The sequence below is a fragment of the Pseudonaja textilis genome, chromosome 1, assembly GCF_049901715.1.
Source record: "Pseudonaja textilis isolate UNSWEBS1 chromosome 1, rPseTex1.2, whole genome shotgun sequence".
Lineage (NCBI taxonomy): Eukaryota > Metazoa > Chordata > Lepidosauria > Squamata > Elapidae > Pseudonaja > Pseudonaja textilis.
Genome location: NC_141990.1, coordinates 328,604,349 through 328,620,333, shown reverse-complemented (window position 1 = coordinate 328,620,333; position 15,985 = coordinate 328,604,349). Strand labels below are relative to the sequence as shown.

At 42.4% G+C, this 15,985-nt stretch overlaps 2 long non-coding RNA genes across 2 annotated transcripts in view; both read left to right on the top strand.

Moving 5' to 3' along the window:
- The window catches only part of LOC148128400 (uncharacterized), a 271,264-nt gene that overhangs the window by 233,724 nt on the left and 21,555 nt on the right, over nt 1-15,985 (top strand). The window lies entirely within an intron of this gene.
- Nucleotides 3,743-8,474, top strand: LOC148128401 (uncharacterized). Its single transcript, XR_015741324.1, has 3 exons — nt 3,743-3,891; nt 4,129-5,651; nt 8,001-8,474. It is a non-coding gene; the product is annotated as an uncharacterized LOC148128401 (long non-coding RNA).

Here is a 15,985-nt window from a genome sequence, read left to right as displayed (position 1 = left end):
TTGACAGTAGAGGCACTGCAACAACCACAACTTTGTCAATAAAACGGGACTGAATATCATGGAAGCTTCAATTCCACAGAAGTCATGGCTCCCGGTTTGTTTTACTCGTTCTTTCAATTCACACATTTTAGGTACCTTGATTCAAAAATTGTTCAGTATAATTGTTCACTATTTCAGCTAACTTGAGGATACAAACAGATAAAACAGAACGAGAGCTTGAATAGAATATAGATAGAGGATTTTTTTTAGTAACTTCACAATTCAAGTAATTATATTCTGCTAAGAGAGGCTCAATTACTGAACAAAGGATAAACTTTTAAAGGCAGGAAACATAACGCAATAAAGCAACATGCACCACGAACATCAGATGAAACGCATTAAATCCAGGAAGAAAATATGCTCAACTTATAACAACTCCCCCAAAATGGTGTATGGGAATTTTAATGCTTTGGCAACTAAGTGAACATGTGCTTCAGGTGGGAGTGGAAATGTGGCTGTGGTATCCACAAAACAGGGACATCCATGAGGTATCAAAAAAGAGTGAATATAAAAGGGTGAGGTACAGCCATTATCTACTTTAAAAAAAAAAAACTGTTCTATGGATGCTGTTGGCCTGAACTAACAAGAAACATCAAGAGCTTATGTGCAGAACGTTAACTGGATCAGACATAAGAAGACTTACTGGGTTTAAATATCACATTATAGTCTCAAATGGTTTTATTTGGTTTGGCGTGGGGCACCATATCAGCTTTTGTGTTTCATAAACCATTATTTATAACAGAATAACTGTTACAGAGTTGGAAGGGACCTTGGAGGTCTTCTAGTCCAGTGGTCACCAACAGGTGGGCTGGGGACCACTGGTGATCTGCCAGAAAATTTTGGTGGTTCGCAGAGAAATGTGTCCCCTCCAAAGCAATTAATCCAGGCTGTGTGGGAACACAAGGCCGCACTGCTTACCTGGCCCGCCACCCACTGGCCCCCACCCTTCGGCCGAGCGCAAACCTTACTTTGAGTAGAGCCACGCAAGCTGGAACTGGAAGGTAAGACCAATGGCGGGGGAGGGAAATCCACCCCAGGGTGGCTTGCTGATGGTGGGAAAGTTGGTCCCATATTCCAGAGCTGCAGTAGTCACAGGACTGGCCCTTTGGTCATCCCGGAGCAGCTGCTCCAGTCCATGACAGGCCGGTGCACCCAGGTGGAGGAGCAGCTGATCCGGGATAACCAGTCCTGTGACTCCTGCAGCTCTGGAATATGGGACCGACTTTTCCCACCAACGTCAGCAAGCCACCATCAGTCAAAATTCATATTAGTGGTCCGCGGGATTTAAAATTATGAGTTTGGTGGTCCCTGAGATCCAAAAGGTAGTCCAACCCCCTGGTCAGGCAGGAAATCCTATACCAGGGCTGTCAAACTCCTGGCCCATGGGCTGGATGCGTCACGTGCTGGCCACGCCCATGCCCGCTTAGTGAAGGGAGGAAAGTCCCGATAATGTCACGTGACGCCGCCATGACGACGTGAGTTTGACGACAACCCTGCCCTAAACCATTTCAGACAAGTGGGTTGTCCAGTCTTTTCTTGAAAACCTCAAGAGGCAAGTTGTTCCACTGGTTAATTGTTCTCATTGACAGGAAATGTATGGCTAAGCCTGTTGCATAAACCCAGTCTTCTGTAAGCTTGGCCAGTAAAACCATCACAAAACAAACCAAAGCTTTGTGTGTCTTGCAAATCTAGTCTGTAGCTAGAACAAGTTCACCTCTCAGTTTGATCTGTAAAGATCACAGGGTGATCTCCCTTGCAGGGCTGTGCTTATACCACAAGTTTTTGTTTTTTTTACACCAGTCAAAGGTGTAAAGAAGGAAGAAGGAAGAACAAAGAAAAAGAAGGGCAGACATTTTTATTTATTTATTTGATTTGTCAATCACAAGATAATAGGTATAAGTATAAACATAGTTATGAATACATGAAATGGATACTTATAAGAAAAATGCATGTTCCTTCCTCCTTTTTACCAGCCACTTTCAAGCCCACTTCCCCTGGGGAGTGAATGAGGATGAAAAGAATTTTTCCCTCCCTTTTGCTCTTCCTTGGGTAAGTTTCCCACTTGTCCCGGAGAGCCTCTTGATTCGCAAAGCTGATGGAACAGCCTGGAGCAACTTAATCCCGTGAGAGAAAACAAGGGTTGTGCCAAAGAGACATGTATTTTTATCCTCCTAAGAGAACCCAGCTTCCTGTTGGAAAGGAGCAGGAGGAAGGGAGAATGGCTGGCGTGAGCTTGCTGGCCACAGGAAACTGGGCTGGGGGACAATAATTTCCTTGTTTTCAAAAGGAGACTAAAAACGCAGCCGACCACTGAACAGCTTTGGAAGATTTTAAAACTGAATTCATGACTGAACAGAACAGAATGACAGAGTTGGAAGGGATTTTGGAGGCCTTCTAGTCCAACCCCCTGCTCAGACATATAGCCGCTATGACAATGTGAGTTTGACACCCCTGCCCTATGCCATTTCAGACAAGTGGTTGTCTAATCTCTTCTTAAAAACTTCCGGTGTTGGAACCTCTACATATTCACCCTTAAAATGGATGTGGTAAGGCACCAGTTTGTGACTGAGGTTTCCTAGACGTGTGGAACAGTCCCACCCACCTTGGCCTGAATGGCTGGGGAAGGGGAATACCTTAGGTAGACCAACACCCACCCACCCTGCTGTGATTAACCCATAATAGCCATCCAGTTATCAAGCAGAATCCTCTCTCTCTAATGCAGGAAATCCTTGACTTGCAATCACAATCAGGACCAAAATTTTTGTTGCTAAGCAAGGCAGTCGTTGAGTCACACCCGTGGTGGGATTCAAATAATTTAACAACCGGTTCTCTGCCCGAATGATTTCTTCCAACAACCAGTTCATAAAACTGCTCAGAAAGTTAACAACTGGTTCTCCCAAAGTGATGCGTACTGGCTGAAACCCACCACTGAGTCACACCCAGTTGAAAGAACTTCTATGCCACCATTAAGCAAATCACTGCAGTTGTTAAGTAAATCACATATTAAATAAACCAGGCCTCCACTGACTGCTTCTTGGAAGCTGGCTGGGAAGGTTGCAAAGGATAAATACATGACCCAGAAAGCAGCAATCATTGCAAACACATACTGGTTGACATGCACCCGTGATCATGTGAGCGCAGGGATGCTTCCACGGTCATAAGGTGAGGATTGGTCATACTTTACTTTTTTAGTGCTGTTGTAATTTCAGTCGGTCACTAAACGAATGGTTGTGAGTTGAGGATTACTTGTAACCCCAAATCTGCTGGATCACAAACTCGGAATGACCACACTAGTTCTGTAGGCCATAGACCTTTATGAAGAATTATTTTTCTGACGGTTATTATTCTTTCTTTTGTTTCTGGACAGGAATGAGCCTAGGGAGTCCTATTTTTATTATTTTATTAATTGGGAGGGGGTCAGGCCTCCTGTGGGAAGGATAAGAAGAGAGGGGAGCTCTCTGCCACAAAGAAAAGACTCTTTGAGTATTACAGCTGCATACTTGAGTCATGGGACCCTTTGTAGGCTGATCATGGGATCTGTAAAGGAAAAACAACCAAAAAACCTCAGCCCCAAACCCACCCTGAATTAAATCCTCTTAAGTGGAATTTGTTAAAAAAAAAAAGCTTTCTCCCCAACTGCTATTGCTTCCATCACTTGGGATTTTCACGTGCTCATCATATGAAGGGCAATGGTATAAAAGGATCACACACAAATCCGTCTTCTGCCGTCCCGAAGAAAGAAGAGCAGAGAGGAAGAAGTGAAGGGGAGCCCCAAAGCATCCAAGGCGGACCAGAAGTGCCCAGATGTTGCCAGGAGGAGCTTTCCTTGAATTCAGAGGCTTAGTAAAAGTGGTAAGCTATTCTTGATCAGGGACACCCCCGCCTTGCCCTTAGTTTTAGAATGAGGGAGCAGAAGGGAGCCACTGAAAAGCCCAACATTTTCTGTGGTGTGTAATGAGAAATTGTAGCACCTTCTTTATTTGTGCTCCTGGGTGATTACTTATTATTTGTTAAATTGGCACCCTGCCTTTCCTCCAGTGTGGCTTACATGGAAATTATCTTCTATTTTTATTTATTTTCTCTTAACAGTGATCCTTGCTAGAATAACAGAATTGGAAGGGATCTTGGAGGTCTTCTAGTCCAACCCCCTGCTCAAGCAAGAGACCCTATATCATTTCAGACAAATGGTGGTCCGGTGTCTTTTTGAAAGCCTCCAGTGATGGGGCACCCACAACCCACAAGGCAAGTTGTTCCATTGGTTGATTGCTCTCACAGTTTAGGAAAGTTCTCCTCAGTTCTAGCTTGCTTCTCTCCTTGATTAGTTTCCAACCATTGTTTCTTGTCTTGCCTGTTGGTGCTTTGAAAAATAGTTAAATCCTCCTTGTCTTTGCAGGAGCCTTTCAATTATTGGAACAGTGTTATCATGTCTCCCCTAGTCTGTCTTTTCATTAGACTAGAACAGGGGGCTCCAAACTTGGCAACTTTAAGACTTGTGGACTTCAATTCATTTCAGACAAATGGTTGTCCTATCTGTTCTTAGGACCTATTAAACAACATTTCTTCCATCTTTGAAAATCCATCTGTATCTGGCTGTATTTTTCCATCCCTCTTTTCTGTTTATTTATTTATGTCTATTCTCAATTATATCAAAATTATATTGTCTATTAACATCTCACTGCAAACTAGATAGAAAAAGAGAGTGGCTCTTTCATAGACAAACACTGTTTATGGTCTCCCTAAAAACTGAGCCACCAATTAGCCAAGCGCAGATCATGTTACATAAATCCAGAAAAGGGGGTTCGTTTCATCAATCATGGTTAACCAAACCACAGGGAAGCATGTTATGAAAACGTATCCACAGAACATCCAAAAACACATAGATTATTTTAGTTAAAAAGGGGCTGGGGAAAAGACTAAAATTCTCTATACTAGAAAAATTAAAGTTCTGAGCACCCAGACGATTTACTCTCAACTGTCAACTTACGACCACAGGTGATCCCAAAATTTATGTTGCTAGGTGAGAAATTTAAGTTTTGCCTCATTTTATGATTTTTCTCACCACATTTGTTAAGTGGATCACTGCAGCTCTTAAATTAGTAACGTGGTTGCTAAGTGAATCTGGCTTTCCCCTTTGACTTTGCAGGCATGAAGATGATTTACCTCAGATAAGGAACTCACTAACATTTTACTCTGACAGCCCTTTGGGCTTTAAAGGATTCAGGCACTGTTGGTCACCTTGAAGCAAATGCTTTCAGCTAAACGTGGACTAGAAGCTTAATGAACAAGGGAATAAAAAGGAAAGCTTAGGATCTCGGACATCTCAGGTCACGTGTTTGTAAAACAGCATTAGCGGCACCTAGCCCTGGATAAAATCCCTTTATCTTTCCTTCCTTCGCCGAATTCTCACAGACATTATCGTAGCTCAGGGTGAAAGCTGAGCACGAAGGGGACAGCCCTAGGACGGTTCCTGGGAGAGAAACAACAGGACCTTTGATCTGCAGAAGAAGAAAAGAGATGCCACAAAGCATTTAGGAAGATTAAAGAGGCACTGCAAAACTTTAAAAGACTCTTTTTAAAATGGGTCTGGAAGGCCTGCAATGAGCATTCATGAGGTAAATGTAGCTCAGTGTGTGGAACAAAATGCAAACGGAGTAAAATGCTACAGCTGGGGGCAAAAATCCTTAGTGTTGCATGTTACTTTGATTACTAATTGTTTTACTGATTATTTATTTTATTCAACAAATTTATACAGCCTCTGTATAGTGACTCTGGGCAGCTTTATCTGGGAAGTTGAGATTGTCTCTCCTAATTGTATTGCCACCCCCATAATAAGCCAATGAATAAGTTGGGTTGATGGATAGTAATTGATCCAGAATCATTGGATGCACTTAGTGGACAAAGAAAGACTTGAGACTTTCCATTCTTAGCTGTTTTTCCATCCGGGCTTATGGACATAGGAAAGAGATCTCGGAAACAAGAAAGAGATCTCGGGAAAATGGAGAATAATTGCATGAAAAGGTAGTCTCAGCCTGTAACAGTTGTGAAAAAGGCAAATTCCACTCAGGGAATTCTTAGAAAGGGCATAAAAGAAATTAATCTAACAATACTGGAATATATTTGTTGATGGGACTAATATAGCTCATACTTGACTCACGACCACAATTGGGACCAGAATTTTGATCACTAAATGGTGTGATTGATAAACAAGTCTTCCTACAGCTGGACTAGATTTTATTTACCACTTTTATTATCATCATTAAGCAAATTATTGCACTTGTTAAAGGAATCCTGTGGTCATTAAATTAATCTAGCTTCCCCAATTGACTTTGCTTTTCAGAAGTCTGAACATCTCAAATCACAATCATATGTAAGCTAAGGTCGAGGGCATAAAATTGTGTAAGATTAAGGTCATAAAATTGGGCATGCCTCAGTGACAGAGGTTCAGGACCCAATTGTGGTCATAAATCAAGGATTATCTGTAAGAAGATATTTGATTTTCTCTGGCCCAATTCTATTCTAATGATTTTAACATGGGAGAAAGGTGCCATTTGCAGGGCATCAAAGTTCCTTCGTTAGAGTTTGTGTTTATTTAAGCAAACCTTGTTTGAAAAAGCCACAGCGTTACACTGAAAGTGTCCTAGGCCACTTTCAACAAAATGAGGATGTCGAACTCCTGCAGGCTGTGCTCAGCCATGCCAAGTTCTTCTCTGTATGTCTTGTTTATTTAGAAAAGTTGTATGGCTGCCCATCTTGAATACATAATACTGGCTAGCTAACTGCAAGAAAAGCAATATAAAAAAACTATCATAACCAAACACTGGATTAAAAAAAAAAATCTAATGGAAAAGAAGAGCAAGGTGTCATATAACTAACTCACAAAATAGACATACAATTAGTCCTTGACTTACAGTACAATTGAGCCCGAGTGAGACAGTTGTTAAGTGAGCTTTGGCCCATTTTATGACCTTTTTTTTTGCCATAGCTGTTAAGTGAATCACTGCAGATGTTAAGTTAAATAAAGGTAAAGGTTCCCTTCGTGCATACGTGCTGTTCTTCCTGACTCTAGGGGGCAATGCTCATCTCCGTTACAAAGCTGAAGAGCCAGCACTGTCCGAAGACGTCTCCGTGGTCATGTGGCCACTATGACTAAACGCCAAAGGCGCATGGAACGCTGTTACCTTCCCACCAAAGTGGTCCCTATTTTTCTACTTGCATGTTTTACATGCTTTCGAACTGATAGGTTGGCAGAAGCTGGGACAAGTAATAGGAGTTCACCCTGTTAAGTGGTGCTAGGGATTCAAACCGCCAAACTGCCGACTTTTCTGATTGACAGCTGAGTGTCTTAGCCACTGAGCCATCACGTCCCCCTGGTGTTAAGTTAGGGTGTTATATAAGTCGTCCTCAATTTACAACAATTCACTTCAGGAATTGTTCAAAGTTACAATGGTACTGAAAAAAGCAACTTACGACCATTTTTCACATTTACAACCATGCACACATCCCCATGATCATGATCAAAATTGAGATCCATGGCAACTGATTCCTATTTAGGGCGGTTGCATTGTCCCTTGGTCATGTGATCCCCTTTGGCGACCTTCTGATGAGCCCAAGTCAACGGAGAACCCAGATTCACTTCACAACCGTGTTACTAAGTTATCAATCGCAGTGATTTGCTTAGCAACTGTGGCAAAAAAGGTTGTAAAATGGGGCAAAACTCACTTTACAAATGTCTCATTTAGCAACAGAAATTTTGGACTCAATTGTGGTCATAAGTCAAGGACTACCTGTAATTTTATGGATTAAATGTTCTGATTTTTCTCTCCCCACCCCTTTCCCCACCCCCCCAATGCACAGGATCCTGAAAAATTCTCTTCCCATATTTTCTAGGTCCTTAATTACCCCACTGCCACTCTCTTTCCTCTCAGCACTCATTCCTTGATTCTCTTCTCTTGTTGACACAGGTCTTCCAGTGAGATCCGGTTCCCTTGAATTATGACCCTGAAGGATACCCACCCACTACCCTGCTTGGCTCTGTAGCTTTCCCTTTGTCATCCTATGCCTGGGAAATTCAGGGAGGCTGGGATGGTGAAGGGAAGCCCACAGCGCTATAGTTCCAGCTGGAGGAGCACAATGAATGGAGTCAGCCCTGCCTCTGATCAACACGCGGTGCTATGAAAAGCTGCCATCTTGTCTTGCACGGTGTTGGCGGCATCCGGAAATAATTGTTGAACCTTCTCAGTTTCCACTCGCTTCTTACTTACGTACAGGGTGGGTCGCACGTGCATTGCATTATGGGTGCAGGTACACGTGCGTGCATTTTCGGCATGCAACGACAAAAAGGTTAGCCATCACTAAGCCGTTTAAATGGACTAGGCCATTTAACCATTGAAGCAGTGTTTATATGAAGAAAAAAAAACACAGATATTGGATCAGTATTTGCCCTCAACTTACAGCTGGTCACAATCAAACTGAGGGAAGCAGAGATGGGATTCAGCAGGTTCTGACCAGTTCTGGAGAACCGGTAGTGGAATTTTTGAGTAGTTCGGAGAACCGTCAAATACCAACCCTCTGACTGGATATTTTACAGTCTCCTTCCCCTGCCACGCCCACAGAACCGGTAGCAAAAAAAGATTTGAATCCCACCACTTGAGTGAAGGATACTTTCTCCCATTTATACAGTGAGTTCTGGCAGATGCTGTGGGTCACGTGTAAATCCCATTCAGATCCTCCACTGCCAGGGTGGTAATTCAAAGCTTGGCATCTTTTCATGGGGTCATTTTTATGTCTTCCTACATCTGTTAATCTTTGGTGAAAGTGTATTTCCTTCTTCTCCAGCCCGGATCCCCTTTTCCACTCGAGTGTGGCACATTTTATGCTGTCTAAAAAGCAGGAAATTATTTCGTTGATTGATACAGCAGAGTTCCAGCTTTTCTTTTCACATGAAATGAGAAAAATGAGGAGTTATTTGTTTGGTTTGCATAAGGTTTCCACCGCCACCTAGAGGAAAGACTGTTCAGCCCTTTGAGTTCTCCGTAAAGAAACTTGGAGCAATTTCACAGAGAAAAACAGCAGGGGAAAATGAAATAAGCACCACCCATTATTTTATTTCTTAGGCTTAAACTTTAGTGAAATTCTGTCTCTTTTTAGCCACTTATATTCCACACATATTTATCAAATTTTAACACCATCTCTCCCCTGAAGTGACTCTGGATGGTTTACAAAAAAAGAAAAAAAAAACTCATAAAGGAGACATAGTTAAAAACAATATTAAAAACAATTTGGTTAGTTAAGGAGAAATCAGGCACTTCTCCTTAAAGCAGCAGCAGTACAGATAGTCCTTGATTTCCAGTCATTTGTTTAGTCGTCAAAGTTACAACAGCATTGAAGTGACTTATGACTGGTTCTCACACTTATGACCATTTATAGCATCTCACTTGGTTACAACCAGCAGGTGTTTCTGATGGTTGCAAGAACACGGATATGTAATCACCATTAGTGACCTTCTTAGCCAGTTTCTCACAAGCAAAGACAAGCCAAAGTCAGGTTCACTTAATGACTTTGTGGTTTACTGAACAATGGTAGTGGTTTACTTAATCGTGACAAAAAACGGCCAAAAAACTGGGCATGACTCACTTAACAATCCCTATGCTTGGCACTGGAAATTCTGATGGTGGTCGTAATTCAAGGACTACTTATATCTTTTGGAAATCATGGAAATCATGATTTGGAAATCATGATTTGGTTGGAAATCATGTTTAGGTTGTGAATACTGTGATAGAGATTACACTCCAGGAATAGTGGACAATTCTAAGACAAAAACTGAATTCAGTTTTATTTCATTTTATTTAAAAACAGCTAATGGGCTTCTTCACCATATATTTTCTTCTATCACAAAAATGACAATTTGTGAATGACTTTAGATTTTGGCATACCTAAAGCTTTCACAGCTTACATTAATCAATATCTTCCCAACTCCATTTCATTTTTGCTTTCTCAGTCTGACAACTAAACACCAATGACTCTCACCAATGATTCACTCAATATGCTAGATTCATCTACAATAGTTTGCAATTAATTGTTTTATAAAAACCCAACTAATAGAAGAAGATATTTATAGCTCACGGTTGAACTATGGGGTCCTTGGTGCTCTTTGAGTTGGGTTTTTTTTTTGCAGGCATTTCATTAACCCAACTAGGTAACATCATCAGTGCTACAAGGAGTAGGGTTAGAGCAAACCCCACTTCCTTCTAGCATTGACGAAATTGCCTAGTTGAGTAATAAAGTTCTCGAGAAAAGTACTCCATTCCTCCACTCACGATAAAATCCCCTCTGCCTCCAGGCTTGACATTTTGGGCCTGGACAATCTGGAACTGCACCACCTGTGGTCCGATCTAAGCATAGTTCACAAAATTGTCTGCTATAACATCTTGCCTGTCAACAACTTCTTCAGCCTCAATCACAATAATACATGGGCAAACAACTGAGACAAACTCAAGGTAAACCGCTCCAAACTCAAAGTGGCAGAAAATACGACTTCAGCAACAGAGTGGTCAATGCCTGGAACATTCAACTCTACTCAATTCCATTGTTACAGCCTCAACCCCTCACAGCTTCAACCTCAAATTGTCTACTGTGGACCTCACCCCATTCCTAAGAGGTCCTTAACAGGGGTGTGCATAAGCGCACCAGTGTGCCTACCGTCCAGTGGTGGAATTCAATTTTTTTTACTACCGGTTCTGTGGGTGTGGCTTGGTGGGCATGGCAGCTGGGACTTAGGAGTCAGAGAATAGATGGGGGCGGGCCCAGTCAGAGGTGGTATTTGCCGCTTCTCCAAACTACTCAAAATTTCTGCTACCGGTTCTCCAGAACTGGTCAGAACCTGATGAATACCACCTCTGCTACCGTCCCTGTCTTACTGTCCCCATTTATCTGTATTTACTTCCTTTGTTCCTGTTTATGTTCATACTTATACTTGTTATCTTGTACATGTTTGACAAAAAAAATATTATGGGATTGTTAAGCAAAAAAAAAAAAAATGCCTGCAAGGAAACAACCAAGCTCAAAGAGCACCAAAGACCCCACATAAGCCCAATTGTTATCTCAGTATGTTAATATTTATTTGATTTGTCAATCACTTACAAAATACAGATATAAGAATAAATAGTTTTGAATACATGAGATAGATACTTATAAGAAAAATAATAAACAATATGATAGGGACGGTAGGCACGACTGGTGCGCAGGGTTTAAACATCACATACTATATGACCATGGAAATAGTAAACTCACTTCTATAGCCACAAGCAGGCTGCACAAATGGTCCTGTCCCACAACTGGTATCACTTTGCAAGCCCCTCCTTGTAAAGCCACTGCAGGTAGAGCTAGCACAGTGACATCACTGAACATTCTCGGTGACGGTGAAAGCATCTTTGTTTCTTGCCTACTAGCAAAAACCAGGCCAGCTTGTTTTCTGTTGTCAATCAGCAATTTCCAAATAAGAAAGCACTGCAACCAGCTATCTTCTGTCTGGGTTTTGCTAGCAAGGAGTAACTAACAAGTCAATTTGTATGAGAGTGGTTTTTGGGGGGTGGGCGTGCAGTTTTCTGCTTGGATTATTTTAATTTTCTAGGAATATTGTTCTGTCAACTGATTTAATGGCCTACAGCAGAAGTCCCCAAACTTGGCAACATTAAGACTTTGTGGACTTCAACTCCCAGAATTCTCCAGCCAGGATGACTGGCTGAGGAATTCTGTGAGTTGAAGTTCACAAAGTCTTAATGTTGCCAAGGTTGGACACCTCTATGATGAAGCATGTATGAGTCTAAGTGGATCTTGTGCAGGCTCCTTTATTTCTGATAGGATCACTGCCCACTGTCAGCTCCAACAGCACAAGCACCAAGGAAATCAATAGTGCTAGATGCCACTCTATGTCCTTTTATCCTCTTTGCAAATATGGTTTTGGAGCTTAGCATATCCAAAATTGACAACAGCAGCGATTATGTATAGCCTGCTCAATAAGGGGGTTTTCTGAAGAGGCACATGGCCCTCTAGGGACAAGGTTTCAAGACCCTTGGATATCTGGAGAGAACAGGCTTTTTTTCTGTTAAGGAACCCAAATCATAGAAAGTGAGCACCTAAACACTTTTAAACATTCTACTCAGCAATAAGATAGCAATGGAGACATACGGATCATTCTCTTACCTGCAGACCAGATAAATAGGTACCCTGGGGGTAAACAGCTGGTGGGAGACCAATGGGATGCTTGAAACTGCAGCAACAGGAAACAAGTCCACCCACCACCTGTCAAGTCCGAAGAATCAGCATGTGGATGCTGCTTAAGAGATGTTTCCTTTATTCTTCTTCACCTATAGACAGAATCTTGACAGACTAAAGCAAGCATTTACATAACTACAGCTATACTCAAAGTATTTTCCAAAGCACCAGAAGGCAAGACAAGAAACAGTGGTTGGAAACTAATCAAGGAGAGAACCAACCTAGGAGAAATGTTCTAATGGTGAGAGCAATCAACCAATGGAATAGTTTGCCTTCAAAAGTTGTGGGTGCTCCATCAGTGGAGGCTTTTAAGAAGAGACTGGAAGACCATTTGTCTGAAATGATATAGGCTCTCCTGCTTGAGCAGGGGGTTGGAGTAGAAACTTCCAACTCTAATATTCTATGTATTACTCTGGGAAAAGCTAGTGAGGAGCCGCTTAACCCTCTTTCTGCAATCAAACTTCCCAAATTCTGCTGCCTCTTTGCCCTCTGGAAAGCAGCTCCTCCCCTCTGGGACTCCAGACTACATTCCACCACATCACCTTAGTCCCTTACTGCAATATGCCCTACATAGGGCTGTCCATGAGGACTACAATTATTGGATCCAAATGCAGAGACATAATGATGGGCATTTCTTGTGATGACGCCACACTCTGTGAGTTCCACCAGCTGCCAGTTTTAGCCTCCAAGTGTAATTTAAGATTACCACCTTTAAGGCCCTTACAGGGCATAGAAATAGAAAGAGAATAACAGAGTTGGAAGGGACCTTGGAGGTCTTCTAGTCCAACCCCCTGCTTAGGCAGGAAATGCTACACCACTTCAGACAAATGGCTATCCAATCTCTTCTTTAAAACTTCCAGTGTTGGAGCAATTACAACTTCTGGAAGCAAGTTGTTCCAATGATTACCATATTTTTTGCTCCATAAGATGCACTGACGCCCCCCCCCCCAAATGGGTGGAAATTGTGCATCTTATGGAGCAAATATTGGGGGGGGGGGAGGGGTTGGTGTGGGTGTGGCATTCACCACCGCCTGTCACTGCCGCTGCTGGGAAACACTGGAGCCCTTCGTAGCCAAACAGCTGATTGGTGGTTGGATTGGCTTCCCAGAATACCACTGATCAGCTGTTCTGGGAGGTGGGGATTGCCGCTATTGCCGCCACTGCCGATTATTGATGCCAAATGGCGGCAATCGGTGGCAGCGATCAGCAGTGGTTGCAGTCAGTGGCAGCAATCCCCACTGTCTGGAACAGTTGATCGGCAGTATTCTGGGAGGCTGATCCAACTGCCTATCAGCTGCTTGTGCTGAATCAGGCCGCAATAACGTGGTGAAGCTGACCAGGCTGTTTGCTGTTTGCTGCAAGGATGTTAGCCAGATGAATACAGATGGATGCTGGGAGGCAGAGGCAGATTTTTTTTCCCCCCAAAAGTGTCTTAAGTTCCAGAGTGTCTTATACAGACGTGGCATTCAGCAGGTTCTGACCAGTTCTGGAGAACCGGTAGCGGAAATTTTGAATAGTTTAAAGAGCCGGCAAATCCCACCTCTGACTGGCCCCGCCCCATCTGCCTCCCGAGACCCAGCTGTTTGGCTGGCTCTTCTTTGGTTGCCCTGCACAGGAGAATGGAGCTGGAAAGCAGGTTAGCAGGGTGGGGAGGGAATGGCGACTTTACAGTAACCTTCCCCTGCCATACCCACCAAGCCACACCCTCAGAACCAGTAGTAAAAATTTTTGAATCCCATCACTGGTCTTATAGTGCAAAAATATGGTAATTGTTCTGTCAGGAAATTTCTCCTTAGTTCTAAGTTGGTTCTCTCCTTGATTAGTTTCTACCCATGGCTTCTTGTCCTGCCCTCAAGAGCTTTGGAGAATAGCTTGACTCCCTCTTCTTTGTGGCAGCCCCTGAGATATCGGAAGACTGCTATCATGTTTCCCCTAGTCCTCCTTTTCATAAGACTAGACATATCCAGTTTTTGCAACTGTTCTTCATACGTTTTAGTTTCCAGTTCCCAGTTAGGTAGGCTTCTCTTTGCCAGGATGTTGCCTGCTCCACATGCTCTGAGAAGGACAGAGCCCTCTGGGTCCAGGAGGCATGACAGTGGTGGCCCCTATTACATAGAATGACCTGGGTCCTGCTTGTCTTCAGAAATGCAGTCAAGATTTGGCTCTTTTTCCAGACCTTTGGGGAAAAGTTAGCACCTCAACTCTATGTTATTGCTGTTTGGGAGTTATTTATTTGTTTAATTTTCATCCAGCCTTTATTAATTTTTTAATAAACAAGAAGACGGCAAACATACCTAATACAGGTAGTCCTTGTCTTACAACTATTCCTTTAGTGACTGTTAAGTTACTACTGCACTGAAAAAAGTGACTTATGACCATTTTCCACACTTACGACATTTGCAGCGTCCCTAGATCACGTGACCCAAATTTGGACGCTTGGCAGTGGGCATGTATTTATGATGGTTGCTGAGTCCCAGGAACATTTTTTATGATCTGAAAAACAACATCAATGGGGAACCTACCATGTTACTAAGAACAGCTGCAGTGATTAACTTAACATCTGTGGCAAAACAGGATGTAAAATGGGACAAAATTCACTTAAAAACTGTCTTACTTAGCAACAGACATGTTGGGCTCAATTGTGGTTGTAACTTGAGGGTGATCTGTACTCCTTTCTCCTCCTATTTTCTGCACCACAGCCAGATTAGTTTCAATTCTTTCACTATTGTGGAGGTTTTTGTATTGTGGTTTTATATTTGATTCCTTATCTTTTGTTAGATGTGTCTTGTAAGCTGCTCAAGATCGGTTTGATTTGAGTTGGGTGGCCATATACATATTTTAAGTAAATAAATAACCCAGAGAAATCATTCTCAGAGTCCACAAATGAATGGGTGTTACTGAGTTCTCTTGTTCCAGAGATATGCAAAGTGGGATTGTGCTCTTATTTCATTACTTACAATACACACCTTGTTTTCTCAGAAAGGAATTCAACCTTTCCATCTTCTGTAAGCATCTTACTTCAAAATAAAACAGCCACATCGCAGATGAACACCCAGCTACAACAACATGGTTAGAATTGCAATTAATATTGCCTGATTCTATTAAATAGAGATAATCCTGTAGGCAATGCAATATTTTTCAACCCTGGCAACTTTAAGATGGGTGAACTTCAACTTGCAGAAGTCCCTAGCCGGCACTCTTGCTAGGGAATTCTGGGAGTTAAAAGTCCACCCATCTTTAAAGTTTCCAAGGTGAAAAACACTATTGTACGACAATTCATTTCTAATTCATTTCTCTCTCCCAGATGATCTCTGGAGTACCTTCCAACTCACTTTTTGATAACCCCACGTCGATAGGCAGCAAACAAATTTAATAAATAAATTCTATGACACGTGTCCCTTTGCAATCCAACCAAATTATTCACTAAAGCATTTACAATTGCAAACATTCTCCTGCTTGAGCAGGGGGCTGGACTAGAAGACCTCCAGGGTCCCTTCCAGCTCCATTGTATTATAATTTCGTGACGCCACCATTCCAATTTTGAAGACCACCTGCAAGCCTTAAAGAGGAATTATTTTAGCCAATTAGGAAAATATAACAACCTTGAATGGGGATTTTCGCTTCCACCAAGCAACCCCAGAGCGCATCTCCAGCGCCCTCCTGCGCTCGTCCG